Raw genomic sequence first — 17,977 nt, forward strand, 5'->3', positions numbered from 1 at the left:
CTTACCCTTATCAGCAGGGATGGAACTGAAGGGACCCAGGAGGACTAGAGAAAATAGGCTTTTTCTGAATGTGGTGCTATTTCCTTTCAAGTTTTAGTTTGCAATTTTGTTTTTTGCAGTGGGTTCTATGATGATTGCAGCACAGTGCTTTCCAGGGGACTTTCTGATATGTACTTTTGAGAGAAAGTCAGAGGAAAATGGGCAGATTAAGAATAACAGGTGCCGCCCTCTAAAGGTCATGAGAGCTTTTATGATAGCAGTTATGTCCATGATAAAAAGAAAGTCTCAATAGTTGCTATGCAGAATAAAGAGTGAGACTGGCACCGTAGCATTTTTGTGGGGAAGTTGTATGCTAAAGTAGCTTCATCTTATGCAGGTATACACTTGTTATATGGTTCCTGTAGCAGCTTATTCAGTATATCTCGTATGCATAGCTGTCAAGTCCCGGGAGTATACGCTATGTATTATTTTTTTAAGCATGGGCAAAACATAAGGTTCGAATTCATCTCTAAATTCAGTCATCTTTTTTAAAATTCAAAGTATACGAAAGGAAAGACTTCTTGCCCCATTTTTTAATTGGACGTGTTACACTTGGTATTAGAAAAAAATACGGTGCTATGGGGCAGATCCTCAGCTGGTGTATATTGGTGTAGTTTGACTATCATCCATGAAGTGATAGCAATTTGTGCCAGCCTCACCGTCCAAACCACTTCCAAAATTTGTGTCTTCGACAAATATCTTTCGCAAATTCCTACTTTTATTACCAATATCATTAGTGAAAATAAGATCAGCTCCAAGATCCATTTACAAATGGGTGTTTGGCCCTCTATGGAAAGTATGTGAGACTTAGTTCTAACAAAGTGGTTTTGAAATGAACCTTCTTGTATCAAAGGCAGCATTTCTATTCCTGTCTGCACTTATCTTTTTGATGGTGTATTTTCATGGTTTCAGTGTACCGTCTTGCCAAAGAAAGCCATATTTTTGATGGTGTAACAAGGCTTGACGAGAATCTGAGCCCATCAGGTGTTGGCAGCAGCACAATGTATTTCTTATGGTTTAATTAATCTTGTTAGAAGTTCATTCTACTGCTAATGTGCCATCATGAAGATATGTATCATCAGAATAGAACAGTGAAATCTTGGGAATCATCAAGTGCATAATTTCTATGGCTGTGCAAAATTTCAGTGGGTGTTTTGTTTTGAAGCTGTTTTGACACATTTTGAACTCAAAACAGTGAAACTGAAACAAAACGTAAGGCTTAGAAACAGCTTCGAAATGAAACGAGGGCACTCAGAACGTTAAGAAAGTTTTGAAATGTTTTGAGTTTCGAAGCTGGGCTTGCTTGCAGCTAAACAGAAACTAAGGAGAGGGATGGGGAGGAGCAGGTTAGGACTACTCTGACATTACATCTAGTTCCTGGTTTGATTCCCCAGCTCTCTGATGGCTTTCCCCAGGTCTCTGATCATTTTCCCAGCTCTTCCCGGGGGTGTGCACTCCCAATCTGGATGCAGGGTTTCAGCAGGCTGCTGCTTCAGGCTGGGGCCAGTGGCAGCCACTTGGTGCAGCCTGCCCCGAGTGCCAGGAAGACTGCAGTGCTGCTGCTGGGCCCAGCCTGCAGCCTGCTGAAACCCGGCACGCAGATCCAGGGTCCTGCACCCCCCGGGAAGAGCTAGGGGAATGATCAAAGAGCTGGGGGAATGTTCAGGTCCTGGTTCAATTCCCCAGCCCTCCGATCTTTCACCCAGCTCTCTGATTGATTCCCTCAGCTCTTCCTGGGGGGTGCAGTTCCCCGGATGATGCGGGATGACAGAAGACTGCTGCTGCCAGCTGGGGATGGTGGCGGCTCTGGGCTATTTCCGCAGCTGGCAGCAGCAGCCTACAGATCTGGGGTCCATGCCCCCTGGGAAGAGCTGGGGAAATGATCGGAGAGCTAGGGAATTGAACTGGGAGCTCTGGCTCACAGGTAGTTCTGCCCCAGCTTGCAGACAGCATGCAGAACCCTGCTGAGCTGCACTGTACCTGCACAATGGTGCAACTGCCATGAGGGTGCCAAGTGGCCAGAGGTGGGGAAAGATGATTCTCACTACCCCATGCTGCATGGGTGGGCTCTTCCCCAAGTGCCTAGAGGCCCCAATTGCTGCTGTCAAAGCCTCTGAGTGTGGGGCTCTTTTGCTTTTTGCTTTTTTTTTTTTTAAAGCTCCGCATTCACCAGCTGCAGTGCATGCAGGTGACAGTATGCTGCCACTGCCGACTGGGGCCAGTGCCAGCACCCAAGTCTGCCTGGTGCAGCCCACATTGAGTGCCAGGAAGAACCCAATGCTGGCACTGGCCCGAGCCGGCAGCAGCAGCCTGTTGTCATCCTGCATCCAGATTCATGGGTTCATGCACCTCGGGAGGGCTCTGGGGCTGTGCCAGACTCCTCCCAGGGGGAGTAGGCCCCTGGATCTGCATGCAGGATGACAGCAGGTTGCTGCTGCTAGCAAGTGGTACTAGTATGAGGTGCAGTTTCACAAAAAACCACACACATATCTTCTTGAAACTTGTCAGGCTTCATGCCCGCAGAAGGTGCTACCATCTCTGCAATTTTCATTTGAATCGTGCATGAAATGACAAAGGTATGGGCATTTACATGATTCCCCATTATGGGCGAAATGCAGTGAAACAGCAAAACAGTTTCGACGAAATGAAAGGGAACAGTGCTTCGAAACAGTGAAACGAAACACTGTCCCTTTGAAATGGCAAAACAAAATGGTGCTGTTTCACACACCCCTAATAATTTCTAAGCAAAAAAAATAACTAGATTCCATTTATTGGTCAAAAGTGAGACTAATTTTTTTCAGATCATCTGTTTACAATCTTTTTTCTAGGATTGCTCAGTTAATCTGCATGCTAACCCTTATTTTCACATGAATGCAGGTAGACAGAATTATACACTTACATCAATTATCACCCCAGGAACATGATGGGCAAGTGTGAAAAGCAGCACACAATTTAGCAGGTATACTTTTGAAAAACTATACCGCTCCATTGCTCTGTCCCACCACTTACCACATCCACTGCACATGCAGGCATTCCCTGCACTGGAGATTAGCAGCACATGGGATATTTTTGATACTGGAAGATCCCAGTGTCAAGAAAACTCACACCTAAAAAAAGTGGAGCGAATGTGGTGGCAGTGTGTGCCACCTGAAACCAGAGCCTGGCCTGCTGGAGCCACACTGCTGCTGCCAGCCAGGCTCCCTACTACTGGATTGCTACAGCTGCAGGCCCCGTAGGCCCTCTGGACCCCAAGAAAGGCTGCTGGGGCCGGCACAGATTCTGGCCCCAGCCACCCCTCCCCTACCTGGGGCAAGGTGTCATGGGCCAGAGCATGCAGGTATGGGTATTCCCTAGTGACAAGCAGCAATGGCTCATATTGTGCTGCCACTATTTGTCTCTGGGGAAACGCACATTCCCACTCATGGAGATGTGCCCAGTGATAGTGTACTTGATGGCTACTCTTGATGATCTTGTTAGTTGTAATAAAGAGACCACAGACTCCAGTTCTTAGTAACAAGCCCTTTTTGGGGTTTATTTTTTACAAACAATGTGAAATGCTAACACCAGTTCTCATTCAAGTATGGCACCAGCCAGATTTGTCTGTTGAACTTGGCACCAGCATATAGTAGCTCCCCTAGCTCAGTGCAAAGTAACAGGGTTCCCAGGCCCCTTTATACATCGATCAAACCAATCTCATATTTATAACATACACATCTTATTTCTCCCCAATCACTAAATGTCATTTGCATCCAGTTTTCACCAGACAATTCAAGTTTCCTACCAGATATGGGGGTGGGAGAGGGCTACTCTAACTCTGGGATGATAAGCAAAATATGGCCTACAGGCTGGGTCCAGCCCACCAACTGATTGGATCTGGCCCGTGGGCGGGTGCCTGCCAATTGATTGGATCCAGTCCCTGACTGCCCCCATGGTGCTGCGTCTGGGGCTGAGCCCTGACTGCTCCCAACTAGGGCACTGTGCTCCCACCTTTGCCAGCCAGCCCCAGCCCCGGCCGGCGCACAGCTTTCTGGTGTGGCTGCAAACCGGTTTCCAGTGGTTCCTCCTCCTCCTGGTCTTGCTGGCTGTTCTGGCTGGGGGGAAGCTACAGTCAGGCTGCTCCTGCCTCAGCACCTGGAGCTCTAACTCTGCCTGCTCGGCATGAGGAGCAGCCAGCTGCTCGTGGTTGAGAGGGTGGAAAGTGGCCTGGAGCTGGAGCCCCATGTGCTGGGACAGGAGCTACCTGATTGCAGCCTCCCCCACAACCTGGAGTGTGCAGCAGGGGCAGGAGGAGGAAGAAGACCGGTTGAAGGTGGGGGAAACCAAGCAGTACCTGGGCAGCTACAGCCTCACGGGAAACAGCTCCACTGGGAAGTTGTGTGCATGGGCTGGGACCAGGGTAGCAGGCATAAGTGGGAGCATGGTGTGGTCTACATTGGGCAGGAGCAGGCAGGCCTCAGCCCCATGTTGGCCAGATGGGGGTGGGCCGTATCTGCACTGCCCATATGAGCTCTGCTGCGTGCCCCCAGCCCTGGCTGTTTCCTGGGACTTAGTGCATGGGCAGCACCGCATACACATGCACACACAACCCTCCACACACTCATCCTCATGTCTCCCCTACCCGCCCCCTGCACACACAAAATATAGAAGAGTAAGACTTTATTTTGAGCTAGTACGCAATTTCCTTTATTTCTATTACTCAACCCCCCCTCCTCCCCCCCTCCCCCCCATAAATCAAGACAAACATTATTCTTTAAAATAAAGTTAAAATATGTTATGGTACATGTCTGATTTTTAGTATAAGATTTGTTTTTTATCTATATTTTGTTAAAACGATATATTCTAAAATATTTTGTGTGCAGGGCCCTCGAGAACTCACCAAAACTCAAAATTATTATCCCACCCCTGCTTTAACTTTTCTTTTGGTGTTTTATACCCATCTTACTCATTGTGTCCCATCAACTGGCCTTTTGAGGTGACTAAAAGCTAATAATCCTAATTTTCCCAGCGCTTCCACTTAGGCCATATATTTTCTGTTTTCTGGTCACCAAGGTCTCTTGCTTAAGCAGTTACTAAAGCGTACTTTGGTCCATGCTGCTAACAGACCCCTGTATGACTACTTTATGCACTGATCAATGTTTGTATTAATCCATTTTCCAGTGAGGCCAACATCACTGTTCTGTTAGGAAAAAATAAATCCACTATTAGGGGAAAGAACTAGATCATCTAACAATCAATTAAAATACCAGGACAAAGTTCATGCCGTTTTTTCCTTTACTTTATGCTATTAAGAATGTGTATAATGCTTTACTGGCGCCTTTGCCGATCTTTCTTGTTTATGGTTATTTGACTGTTGCTCAGTTTTATATTCCATTTCATTGGTTTATTGGATGAGGTTGTCTAATTCAAACAGTTCAGGAAGAATGTCAGCAGAAGAATATCATATTACTGAAATGAAAGAAAATTCAACTATTATATGTTGTTATGCTCTTCACTGAACTAAACAGAACTATCCCCTGCTATTGCCAACACTTCTCTTTCCCAGGAGTTTGCAGTGTGTTTTTTCCTTCACATAAAATGAGGGCCATTAGCAGAGGCAGACAGAGTTTTTTGGGCAAATCTGATATCTTTCATTAGGCCAAATTAAATAGTTGGAAAAATTCTTCTTTGCAAGCTTTTGGGTACAGATACCCTTTGTCAGGCAGAAGAAGCATCTGCAGTTGGTCTGTGCTCTTCAGTGCAAGAAGTCAATTGAGGTAGTCAATAGGTGAGAGAGGCGCGGGGAGAGGGGAATCATTTATGAATTGGTAAAATAGTCCACAACCTCTATCAATTTAAGCTTTTTTACATGCAGGAGATGACTAGGCATGAAGCAGTCTGTGTGTAAGGCAGCAAGGCTCAAATCTTGGTTCACAGTTTCAGGGTAGGGAAACACAGCCGTGCTCTCAAAGGAAAAAAACAAAAGCGGGTTGGAATGGTATAAAGATGCCATTTGTTTCATGATCTGTATACACTAAAAGACCCTGGAGTCTCATGTCAAAACTTTTCATATTAAATCATAGTGCAGAACTTCTCCAACTAGAAATCTGAGGTAAAACAAAGAAACTACAGAGGGTAGCATAAGCATACATCCCTTCTGCAAAAACTTCTGTTAGATTCAGATACACTAGCCTGGTGGTAGTCTTCAGCTCCCCCTCTCCCCCTCAAAAATCATTTTCTAATGAAAGGGCCTTGGTTGGTATTCAAAAAAATGACACAGCAAGCTTAATGAGTAGGGTCTCTTAAAATGTTGCTATTTACACTGATTTAAACATTCAGCAACATTTTCATTATCTTGAGAACTAAACAGTGATATGCACTAAGCTAAGTAATAGGTCTCCAGAATGGGTCAGTGACAAAGGCAAGGAGTTACTGTTGTCTTTTTCATTCCCCTTCTCCTCCTCCCTACCAGGGGCAGAATTACTGATCATTTCAGTAGACTAGCAAGATACTTGTGGAATAAGTGGTGGAAGCAAAGTCATTTCAAGTAGTGTAAAAGCACATAACTTGTAGTAATAGGGTGGAATTAATCAGAAAGAAGTCCTTAGCACTAAGATCCTGTGCTGTGGAGTAGCATCCCATGGGTGGTCATAGAAAGTCTCTTGCCTGAGTCATTTAAAAATGATCCAGAGAAGTTGGTGGAGCATATACTGTAGGGAGCAATCCAGGAGTGACAGGGGGATGGACTAAGTGACCTAATGTGTCTGTTCTGTCTCTCTGTCCTGTGATTACCCGCACTGATATTTGCTATTGTTGGAGGGAAAATGAATGGAGTTCTGGTAGTGATATCCTGTTGTCCATCCAAACATATTGAAAGGAAGAGCTTTTAATTTCTTAATGTTATTACTTACGTGAGGAACCGTGACCTTTTCTTTAAAAAGAATGTGAGCCACACTTATTAACTGAAAAGACAAGAAGATGCTAGAGTGTCAGCTTAAACTCAAGAAAAAAGATCAAACATTGAATTCTAGTGCTGTGACAGGGAGTCCCTTCAGACACCTCTAAGTGTAATGTATGTTTAATAAAGGAAGAACAATTTCCTTCTTGTAAAGGTGCTTGGAATTTCTAATTCATTTCGTTCAATATTTATTAAAATCTTGGCTATGGAGCCTGCTTCTGCATTTTTTAATGTATCCTTATTATTCAAGAGCACAATTAGGTTGCTGCTCGCTTTCTATAGGTTTGGAGCCCAATGCTCAAGTTAATGTAAAGGCCATGCACAGAGTTAGCACAGTTATACTTTTGCTTATTGCAGCCAGTGACACTGCCAGAGTGCTGCAGGTGATGTAAGCATAACTGAGAGCCAGGCTCATACTATTTTACAATGATTTAAATCTAAGAGTCTGACTGTATCCCTTCTGAGTTCAGTGGTTTCTGTTGGGTTAAGCAGGAGCGGGGTCAAAGCATAAATCAGGAAATATGCATATGCACATTTTGCACTGCAACAGGGTGCCCGCTTCTCCTTACAATGCCAAGGCCCAGCCAGGATGCACGAGGTGTTCTCTACAGAGGGATGAGAAGGGAGGCATGAGAGGAAAAAGGGCTCTTGCAGTAGACAGCCTGCAAGGTTGTTCCTGTGATCACCTGCTTGTTCCTTTCATCTCAAAACAGAAGGATGCCTCAGATATTTTTACTACTCTACCTCCTTTAATGGACTAAGCTTGCAAATTGGAGACTGGCATCACTAATACATGAAAGATATTTAATCACATTTTAAACCCAAAAGCTTTCACTGCATCCCTTTCTTCCAGAGAAAGAGAGTAGACTTCTGATTTAATGTTCCTCCCAGAACCAAAGGAAGAGCAAAGGCTACTTTGAAAATGGACTTCACTGCTGTTAAAATATACTTGTGATTAACGGGGCCTTTGAGAGGTGCGCAGCACAATGAATTGTGCTTTGGGCTAAGACTTTGAGATTGTTCTATTCTGCTGCTGTGTGGCACTCTCTGCCCAGCTGTCTGATTAAAAGGTCTTTGGAGCAAAGAATCTCCCTTATATTTGTAATATGATGAGATGGCTGCCTCATTTGGGGTCTCTTTGTACTACAGTGATAAAAAAAAAAATCAGTGTGTAAATTAAAAACCCGTGACAGCCTTCTTTTTCCTTGGTTCTCATCATGATGCTAATATTATTATTACAAAGCATCTTGAGACATAGAATAATAGCAAATTAGGGTTAGAAGGGACCTCAGGAGGTCATGTAGTTCAACTCTTTGCTCAAAGCAAGACCATCCCCAATTATATCATCCCAACCAAGGCTTTATCTAGACGGGTCTTCAAAGCCTCCAAGGAAGGAGATACCTACCACACCTCTCTGGGTAACCTGTTCCAGTGCTTTACTACCCTCTTCATGAGAGTTTTTCATAATATCTAACCTCAACTCCCTGTGCTGCAACTTGAGACCATTGCTCCTTGTTCTGCCATTTTCTACCACTGAGAACAGTCCATCTCCATCTTCTTTGGTACCCCCCTTCAGGTACTTGGAGGTTACTATCAAATAGGGCTGTGCAAAGGTTTGGTCCCTGATTCGATTTGGTGGCGATTCAGCCCGATTTGGTGACCAAATCTCCGAATCAAAACAGAGGATGCTTTAATCTCTCCGAATCAAATCGGAACCCTCCAAATCAATTCAGAAAGATTTGGAAAGATTGGGTAATTTGGACTCCTGTGGGATGCTCCATCTGCCCCAGCATTGCAGCATTCACAAACTGTGCTGGTATCTCCAGGAATGTAGAAAAAACTTAAAGCTGTTTCTATGTCCAAATCACTGATTCTCTGAATCAGCATCAAATCTTCAGATTCAGATTTGGCTGAATCAAAGCAGGGACAGTGATCCAAATCAATGAAAAAAATCACTGTCCCTGATTTGGGCTGAATCCAAATTGAATAGGGCCCATTTTGCACACCCCTACTATTAAATCCCTACTCAGTCTTCTCTTCTCCATATTAAATAAGCCCAGTTCCCTCAGCCTCTCATCATAAGTCATTTGCCCCAGCCTCCTAACCATGTTTGCTGCCCTGCACTGGACTCTCCAATTTGTCCACATCCTTTCTGTTGTGGGGGACTCAAAGCTGGACACATACTCCAGATGTGGCCTCATCAGTACCAAATAGAGAGGAAGATTCACTTCCCTTGGTCTGCTGGCAATGTTCCTACTAATGCAGCTCAGTATGCCATTGGCCTTCTTTGCAGCAAAGGCCCACTGTTGGCTCATATTCAGCTTATTGTAACTCCCAAATCCTTTTCTGCAGTTCTGCTGCTTAGCCAGTTGGTCCCCAACCTTTACAGGTACGTGGGATTGTTCCATTCTAAGTGCAGGACTTTATACTTGTCCTTGTTGACCTTCATGAGATTTCTTTTGGTCCAGTCCTCTAATTTGTTGAGGTCCAGCTGAATCCTACTCCTACCTTTCACGTATCTATTATTCCCCCCAGCTGCATGTCATTTGCAGACTTGACGAGGGTGTACTGTATGCCATCTTCCAGGTCGCTGATGAAGATCTTGAACAAAACCTGCCCTAGGAGTGCCCCTTGGGGCACTCCACTTGATACGGACTGCCAACTAGACATTGAGCTGATGATTATTACCCTTTGAGCCTGACAGCCAAGCCAGTTTTGTATCCACTTTATAGTTAGAGTGACTATCTGGGACAATGTGAAATCTGGGACGCTGCCTACCAGGCCACCCTTCCTCCCCAACTGCTGAAGGCTGTAGGAAGTCAATGGCCCATTATGACAGTGTTATTTACTTCACAGGTGTTAACAATCACCTGTGAAATAATAATTAGTATTAATAGGGCTTCCTACTTTCATAGATTTCATAGACATTAGGGCTGGAAGGGACCTTGGAAGATTATCACGTCCAGCCCCCTGCCCCAGGGGCAGGAAGTCAGCTGGGGTCACAGGATCCGAGCAAGATAAACATCCAGTTGACTCTTAAAGGAATCCAGAGTAGGTGCTTGCACCACCTCTGGAAGCAGTTTGTTCCAGATCTTGGGGGCTTGGACTGTAAAGAAGTTCTTCCTTACGTCCAGCCTGAAACAGTCTTGGAGAAGTTTTGACCATTCAACCTTGTCATCCCACAGAGTGCTCTGGTGAACAGGTGTTCCCCCAGATCCTAATGTACACCCCTTATATACTTATAGGCAGCCACTGGGTCCCCCCTGAGCCTGCACTTTTCCAGGATGAAGAGTCCTGTAGCTCTCAGCCTCTCATCATAAAGTCTGTTTTCCTGCCCACTGATCATGTGTGTGGCTCTCTTGTGCACACTGTCAAACATCTCCACATCCTTTTTAAATTGTGGAGTCCAGAACTGGATACAGTACTCCAGCTACAGCCTTACCAAGGCCGAGTACAGCAGGAGGATGACATCCTGGGATTTGCTAGAGAAGCATCTATGGATGCAAGTCAGAGTTTTGCTCTCTTTGCTGGCTGCAACATCACATTGGTGGCTCATATTTATCTTGTGGTGAATCATGATTCCCAAGTCCCTTTCGGCCATGGTGCTAGCAAGCGTAGTGCTGCTGAGCCTATAAGCATGCTGCGGGTTTTACTTCCCAATGTGGAGTACCTTGCATTTTTCGGAGTTGAAGGCCATCAGGTTGATGTCCACCCATTTTCCAAGTCTGTCAAGACGTAAATTGAGGAGTCAGTGGCTAAGAGACAGGCAGGTGGTGGGGAAGGGGGATGAATATAGCAGTTAAATAGTGGAGAGGTACCTGGGGAGTCAGATGTCAGGTAGGTTATAATGTGTCATAAATCTAATGTCTGTATTTAGTCCATGATTTTTTGTATCGAGGAGGTTGATGACGTGAAGTTCATAGGCTTGTCTCTGAGAAGTGTTTTGTAAGTTCCCTTTGAGGATTAGAACTGAGAGATTGGACAAAGAGTGGTCATCTTGTGGGAAATGTGGCCCCACAGGTAATTGGGTATTCTTGTCTTTGATAGATTTCCAGCGTGCATTCATTCTGGCACACAGTTGTTGTTTGGTCTCTTCTGCGTATTTTCCACCAGGGCATTTGGTGTATTGGATGAGATATATTACATTTCTGGAGGTGCAGTTGTAAGATGCAGGAATGCTGATGGCTCTGTTGTGCGATGTAGTAATTGTAGGGGTGGTGGAGATGTGTTGGCAGGTTTTGCATTTCTCGTCGTGGCATGGTCTGGATCCATTCGGTGTGTTCTGGGCTGTAGGAAGTTTGCTTCTGGTGATGAGGTTAGCGAGGTTCAGTGCTTGTTTGAAGGCTAGGATGGGTGGCTCTGGGAAGATCTTTTTAAGACTAGGGTATCTTTCTAGTATGAATTGCAATTGTTTGAGGCTTTTCCATATGGGTTCAAGGGAGGGGGTGATATGTCATAACCAGCGATGTGTGATTTGTGGGGAGTTTTTGTCTGTACTGCAGCAATTCTTCATGTGGTATCCAGGTGGTCCTTCCAAACATGTGAACTATCTCTCTGGAGGAACGTCTTTGTTGGGTGAAAGCCTTTTTAAGATTGGTGAGGTGGCAATCCCAAGTGTTCTCTTCAGTGCAAATTCGGTGGTATCAGAGGGCTTGACTGTATATCACAGCTTTCTTGGTGCATTTAGAGAAGGTTGTTATTCTTATGGAGACGAATCTGTCTTGCACATTACAGAATGAAGTAAAAGTATTTGATTCCATTCAAAATGCTGTGTTTTTACTGCAAAAAAGCAACTACTGGCAAGCCTTTGGGTTCACTTTATTTTCATTCTTGTTTTATGTTAGGCTGGACAGCATCTTATTTATGAACTTGTCATCCAAAGTACATTAAATGATCAGCTAATGGCCAAGTCCTAGTCAGACAAGCTTGTATATCAAACATTAGTTACATATGATCATAAATGTGTTCTGTTTTTTTAAGGAATTAAAGGGCTTCTCGTGTTTCAATAAACAGATTAATAAACACACAAAAATTACAACCCTGCGGGGACTCATCTGAGCAGCATGATAATTCAGCAGTATATGTTCTGAAATAGAAGAGCCTTGATCTCTGAGGATAAGAGATCCTCTTTTCACAACTGAAGTAAAATTTTCCTGCATCTATGGTCCCCTTGAAAAGAAGTAGATTCAGGCACATAGACCATGAGCCTGTGATTTTTTTAATTGCATGGATGATTTCCTAGGGACCCAACAAAGGGAAATGATCTACCTGTAACAACTAGATGTCAACTCCTGAAATTCTAGCAGTCCAGAATTTTGGGGAGAAATTCAGATCCATGTGTTGCAAACCATCATAGATCCAAACATCATAATGTGACCTCTTATCTGTCCCTGTTACATATGTGCCATTGAACTAGAGTGCTTGATATGCAAGTCTTGCAACGCCAGAAAGTACCAGTTGTCCTTCAAGTCCCATCGTCTGCTTGCATCATATAGGATCTAATAGGCACAGCACCAGGGGAGGATAGATTGAAGGATAAAGGTACCCAGATTGAAGGAAGGTTGAGAGCTTCTAGGGGGCACAGTACTGGAAGCCCAACAGGAAACTGTTCTGACATGATGGTAGCACAAGAATTATGGCAAGAGGCCAAAGTGGCTGCACAAGAAGCTTCTAAAATGTCGCATAGTTTCATAGTAGTTTCATAGTTTCAGGGTACCTAGGGTCAGGAGGGGCCTGAACAGATCATCTAGCCTGACCCCCTGCCACAGGCAGGAATGAATGCTGGGTTCACAAGACCCCAGACAGGTGATCATCCAACCTCCTCTTGAATTTACCCAAGGTAGGGGTGAAGACTGCTTCCCTGGGAAGTTGGTTCCAGATTTTGGCCACCCTAAGTGTAAAAAATTGCCTTCTGATCTCTAACCTAAACCTATTCTCCATCAGCTTATTACCATTGTTCCTCATCACCCCAGGTGGTGCTGGGGGGAAAAGGGCTCTACCTATTTGCTGTTGATCTCCCCTGATGAGTTTGTAGGCAGCCACCAGGTCCCCCCTCAGGCTCCTCTTGCCGAGGCTGAACAGCTTCATGTCCCTCAGTCTCTCCTCATAGGGCCTGTCCTGCTGCCCTCTCACCAAATGGGTGGTCCCCCTCTGAACCCTCTCCAGGCTGGCCACATCCTTTTTAAAGTGTGGTGCCCAGTACTGGATGCAGTACTCCAATTACAGCCTGACCAAAGTTGTATAGAGGCGGAGTATCACCTTTCTGGACTGGCTTGAGATGAATCTTTGGATGCATGACAAGGTATGGCTGGCCTTGCAGTCTGGAATTGGCAGCTCATGTTCATCTTGGAGTCAGTAATAACTCCAAGATCCTGTTCCGCCTCTGTGCTTTCAAGAGGGGAACTCCCCAGCCTGTATGTAAGCTGTGGATTCCTTCTCCCAAGGTGAAACACCCTGCATTTGTCTACATTGAACCCCATCCTATTCTCATCTGCCAATTTTTGTAGTCTGTCTAAATAAATTTGCAGACCCTCTCTCCATTCAAGTGTGTCCACCTCGCCCCACATCTTAGTGTCATCAGCAAACTTGGACAGCATGCTTTCCACCCCCTCGTTCAAGTCACTGATGAAGATGTTAAACAGTGAGGGCCCAAGGACCGAGCCCTGGGGTATACCACTGCTCACATCTTGCCAGATTGAATATAACCTGTCCACCACTACACTCTGTGTGCACCTCATCAGCCAATTTTTTACTCAACCAACTGTGTAGGGATCAATGCCACAGTTGCCTAATTTATTGATGAGGATGGGGTGAGAGACAATGTCAAAGGCCTTCTTAAAGTCTAGAGACCAAGGATTTAGTTACTTGGTCATAAAAGGCAATCAGGTTGGTCAGGCAGGACCTGCCTTTGATGAATGCATGCTGATTGCCCTTGAGCATGATCTCCCCTGCTGGCTCCTTGATGATTCTCTCTAAGATCTTCCTGAGCACCAAGGTGAGGGTTACAGGCCTATAGTTACCTGGGTACTCCTTCCTCCCTTTCTTGAAAATCAGGACCACATTAGCCAGTTTCCAATCCCCTGGTACCTGGCCAGATGACCATGAATGCTCATACAGCCAGGCCAAGGGCTCCGCGATGACCCCTGCCAGGTCCCCCAACACCTTTGAGTGAAGGGCATCTGGACCTGCAGATTTAAATATGTGTAGCCCTTCCAGAAGATCCCTAAATACATCTGCACTGACTGAAGGCCTGACGGAGCTATCCCTGAAATTGTCCCTACCTCTGGTAGGTGGGATATCCCGGTCCCTGTTCAAGAAAACAGAGGCAAAGAAACTGTTAAAAATATCAGCTTTTTTGTCTGGCGTAGCCACAAGATTACCATTTGCGTCTTGTAGGGGCCCTACATTGCCTGGTGCCCTGTTCTTGCTCCCAGTGTACTTGAAAAAGCACTTTTTGTTGTCCTTAACCCTGGATGCTAGCCTGAGTTTCATGTCTGCCTTGACCTTCCTAGTGGCCCTCCTACAATCATGGGCCAAGAAGGAGTACTCCTTCATGGTGATAGCTCTTCCCTTCCACTGGTTGTATGCCCCCCTTTTAGTCCTCAGACATTGCTGAATGCCCTTGCTGAGCCAAGGGGGTTTCTGAGCATGCTTACCCCACTTGCTTCTCCTAGGGACTGTTATCTTTTGGACCTGGAGGATCGCCCCCTTAAGATACGACCATCCCTCGTGAACTCCCATCTCCTGTACCTTCTGGGCCCTCAGTGCCTCCCCCACTAGTCTCCTAAGCTCATGGAAGTTGGCCCTTCTGAAGTCAAAGGCTTTAGCCTTGGTGTAAGCCCTTGACACCCTGCATTGGATAGTGAAATCCAGCAGGTGAGGATTGCTATTGCCCAGGTGGTCAAGGACCTGCAGTCCGCTCACCCTCAGGTCATCCCTCATGGCCAGGACCAGGTCCAGCAAGGCGTTACCTAGTGGGGCTGTGCACTTCCTGGATAAGGTGAAGGTCCTGTAATATGGCCAGGAACCTACGTGAACGGTCAGGCCTGGCTGTCTGCTCCTCCCAGCAAATCTCTGGGTAGTTTAGGTCACCCATGACAATAACATCTCTTGACCTAACTGCCTCCATAAGGCAGAAGTCTGGAGAAGTCCTGGTCCAGCTCTTCCCCCTGGTTGGGTGGTCTGTAGTAGACACCCACCATAAGGTCTCAAATGTAAAAGGAAAGCATACAGACAAATGGAAAAATGGGCAGGTCAACAAGAAAGTGTACCAGGAAGTAGCAAGAAACCTGCAAAGACAAAATCAGGAAGGCAAAGATAAAGAATGAGCTGCACCTGACAAAGGAGCTTAAAGACAAGAAGCAGTTCTAGAAGTATGCTGGCCAGAAAAGAAGGGCCAAGGAAGCTGTGGGTCCAAGGCAGGGGAAACTCCTAACAGGACGCTCAAAGAAGGTGGAACCACTCAACAGCTACTTTGCCTCAGATTTCACAAAAAATTGAGCTGCAATCAGACATCTACTAGGAATGATCTGGCTAAGGAAGGAGGCAAACTGAAGGAGGAGATAACAAAAAAGATAGTAAGAGAGCTTTTGTTGGGTCTGGGTAAATTCAGGTCAGCAGGGCTGGATGAAGAAACTGACAGAGGCAATCTCAGAGCCTTGGCAGTGATCTTCATGAAATCATGGGAGGTGGATGGGCCAGATACCAGAGTACTGGAAAAGTGCTAGCATAGTACCCCTCTTTAAAAAAAGGCCAGAAGGAGGACTTGAGGAACTACAGACTGGTTAGCTTGACCTCAATACCTGGGAAGTTACTGGAGCAGATACTAAGGAAGGCCATTTGCAAGCATCTGGAGGAGGAAAGCCTGATCACAAGGAGCCAGCAATGTTCTGTGACAAGGCTTTTGACAAGGTCCAGCATGATATGACCTTCTTATAAATATATAACAATGTTTATTATGGAAAAGGTGAATAAGGTTTTGGCATGAATAGAAGCATTAGGTGCAAAACATGGAAAGTAATAGTGCCTCTCTACTTGGCCCTGGTTGGGCCTCATCTGGAGTACTGTGTGCATTTCTGGGCTCCACATTTTAGAAGACAATGTGGGCAAGTTACAGAGGGTCCAGAGGTGGGCAACAAAGATGATCAAGGGCTTGGATTGCAAGTCATATGAGGAGAGGCTGAAAAAGCTAGGCATGTTCAGTTTGTAAAAGGTGCTTAAGAGGGTACATGATAGTAGTCCTCAAATACTTGAAGGGCTGCCATAAAGAAGAGGGAAAACACCTTTTCTCTCCTTCTGCAGAGTAGAGGATGCAGACCAGTGACCTGAAGTTGTAAAAAAGTATCTGGAGAAACATCTTTACTGTTAGAAGTGCAAAAGACTGCCTAGGGATGTTATGGAGGTGTTCAAGAAGAAGTTGGACAGCCACTGTTCATGGATGATGTAGCTGTAGCTATACCTATGTTTTACCATCTGTATTTTACCATGTTTCTGGGCTTTACTGGTTGTCCCTGTCCTTCCTCTCCCTCCCCCCCCCCACTTTTCTGCTTTGTATGTGTAGCAGATTCGAGCCACAGGGGTGGCTGTGATGTCCCCAGTGGCTGTGTGGGTCCTGCCTCGCTCTGTCTCTAATGTGTCCCTCTCTTAATTGCTCACCCACCACACCTTGTTGTTACTGAGATTAAGTGAGGGAGGCTGCCCACATGTTTTAGAGTGAGCCTCAGTCCAAACAGCCCTTCAACAGGTGCCTCCCAGACCTCACTAGTGTCAATCCAGCCTGTAACCTAAATAGCCGTCTTGGCCTGGCTGTGCTCTTGCAGGGCACCTATAGCCTTAAGGGATTATCCTGTAGCTCCAGTCTGTCCCTACACCACACCCCAAGCCTTGTGGGTGTTAGCACTTCCAATGTTCCTTTTTTCTGTGGGACTCTCAGACCCTCTGGGTCTCTCTTCCCTCTTTCTCTGGCCCCTGGTCCCTCACACAGTCTCTCTCAGGGACTGTAGACTTGCTGAACCAGGGACAGGCAAAGTCTGGCTGGTGGGTTGGATCCAGTTGGCAGTGAAATCCATTTCCCAGCTGCCCCTGCGCATGGCTGGGGCTGGTCTCCATGGAGACCCCAGCCCCCCTGTGAAAACTCAAGGCAGGAGTTGCTATGGAGATCAGCCTCAGCTGTGCTGGCAGGGCGCATGGCAGAGCAGGGCAAGGGGCTGCTCCGGAGCCACTAGGATCTTGTAATGGGGGCATCTTGCTCTGGAGCCAGGGCATAGCCGCAATGTGTAGCCTGCACATGTGCAAGCAGGGGATTGGAGCCCCGTTCCTGCTTCTTGCAGTGGTGACAACCTAATCTGGACCTGGGGCAGAGCTGCCTGTGCACCCCTGGCCGAAGCATGCAGGCTACAGATTGTGCAGAGCAAGCTGCCCCATCCCAAGTTCCCAGTGGCTCTAAAGCAGCCCCTTGCCCTACTCTGCTGCTCACCCTGCAGGCACAGCTGAGGCTGGTCTCCATGGCAACCCCAGCCTTGAGCTTTCACAGCACAGCTGTGGCTGGGGTCTCCATGAAGACCAGCCCCAGCCATGTGCAGGGGCTGCTGGGAAATGGAGTCCGGCTGCTGGCCAGATCAGCCATTTTGCCCACCCCCGTGCTAACCCCTCACTCTGATCCTCCTTAGCCAGCAGGCCCTCTGTTACACCCCCAGCCCCTGCCTGGCCTAAGGGGTCTGTTCCTGGGCTCAGCCCCTTCTCTGGGCTGGGGAACCCACTGTACCCTGCTCAGCCTCGTTCTCTAGGCTGGTGAGCTCTGTAGACCTTGAGCCTGCCTCCAGTAGGGCTCAAGGCTTGTAACTCAAACAATAATACCAATATAAAACAAAGGCCCCCCTTCTCTGCTCTGGGTAAGACCCTCTGGTTCTCAGGCCTGCAGGCAGAGATGACCCGAGCAGGGTGTGGGGCCTGGGGCAAATCAGTCCGTGTGGGGCCCTGCCCCCAGATGCAAGGAAGCTGGCGGCA

This window comes from Crocodylus porosus, unplaced genomic scaffold, assembly GCF_001723895.1.
Source record: "Crocodylus porosus isolate Cpor-Errol unplaced genomic scaffold, CroPor_comp1, whole genome shotgun sequence".
NCBI lineage: Eukaryota > Metazoa > Chordata > Crocodylia > Crocodylidae > Crocodylus > Crocodylus porosus.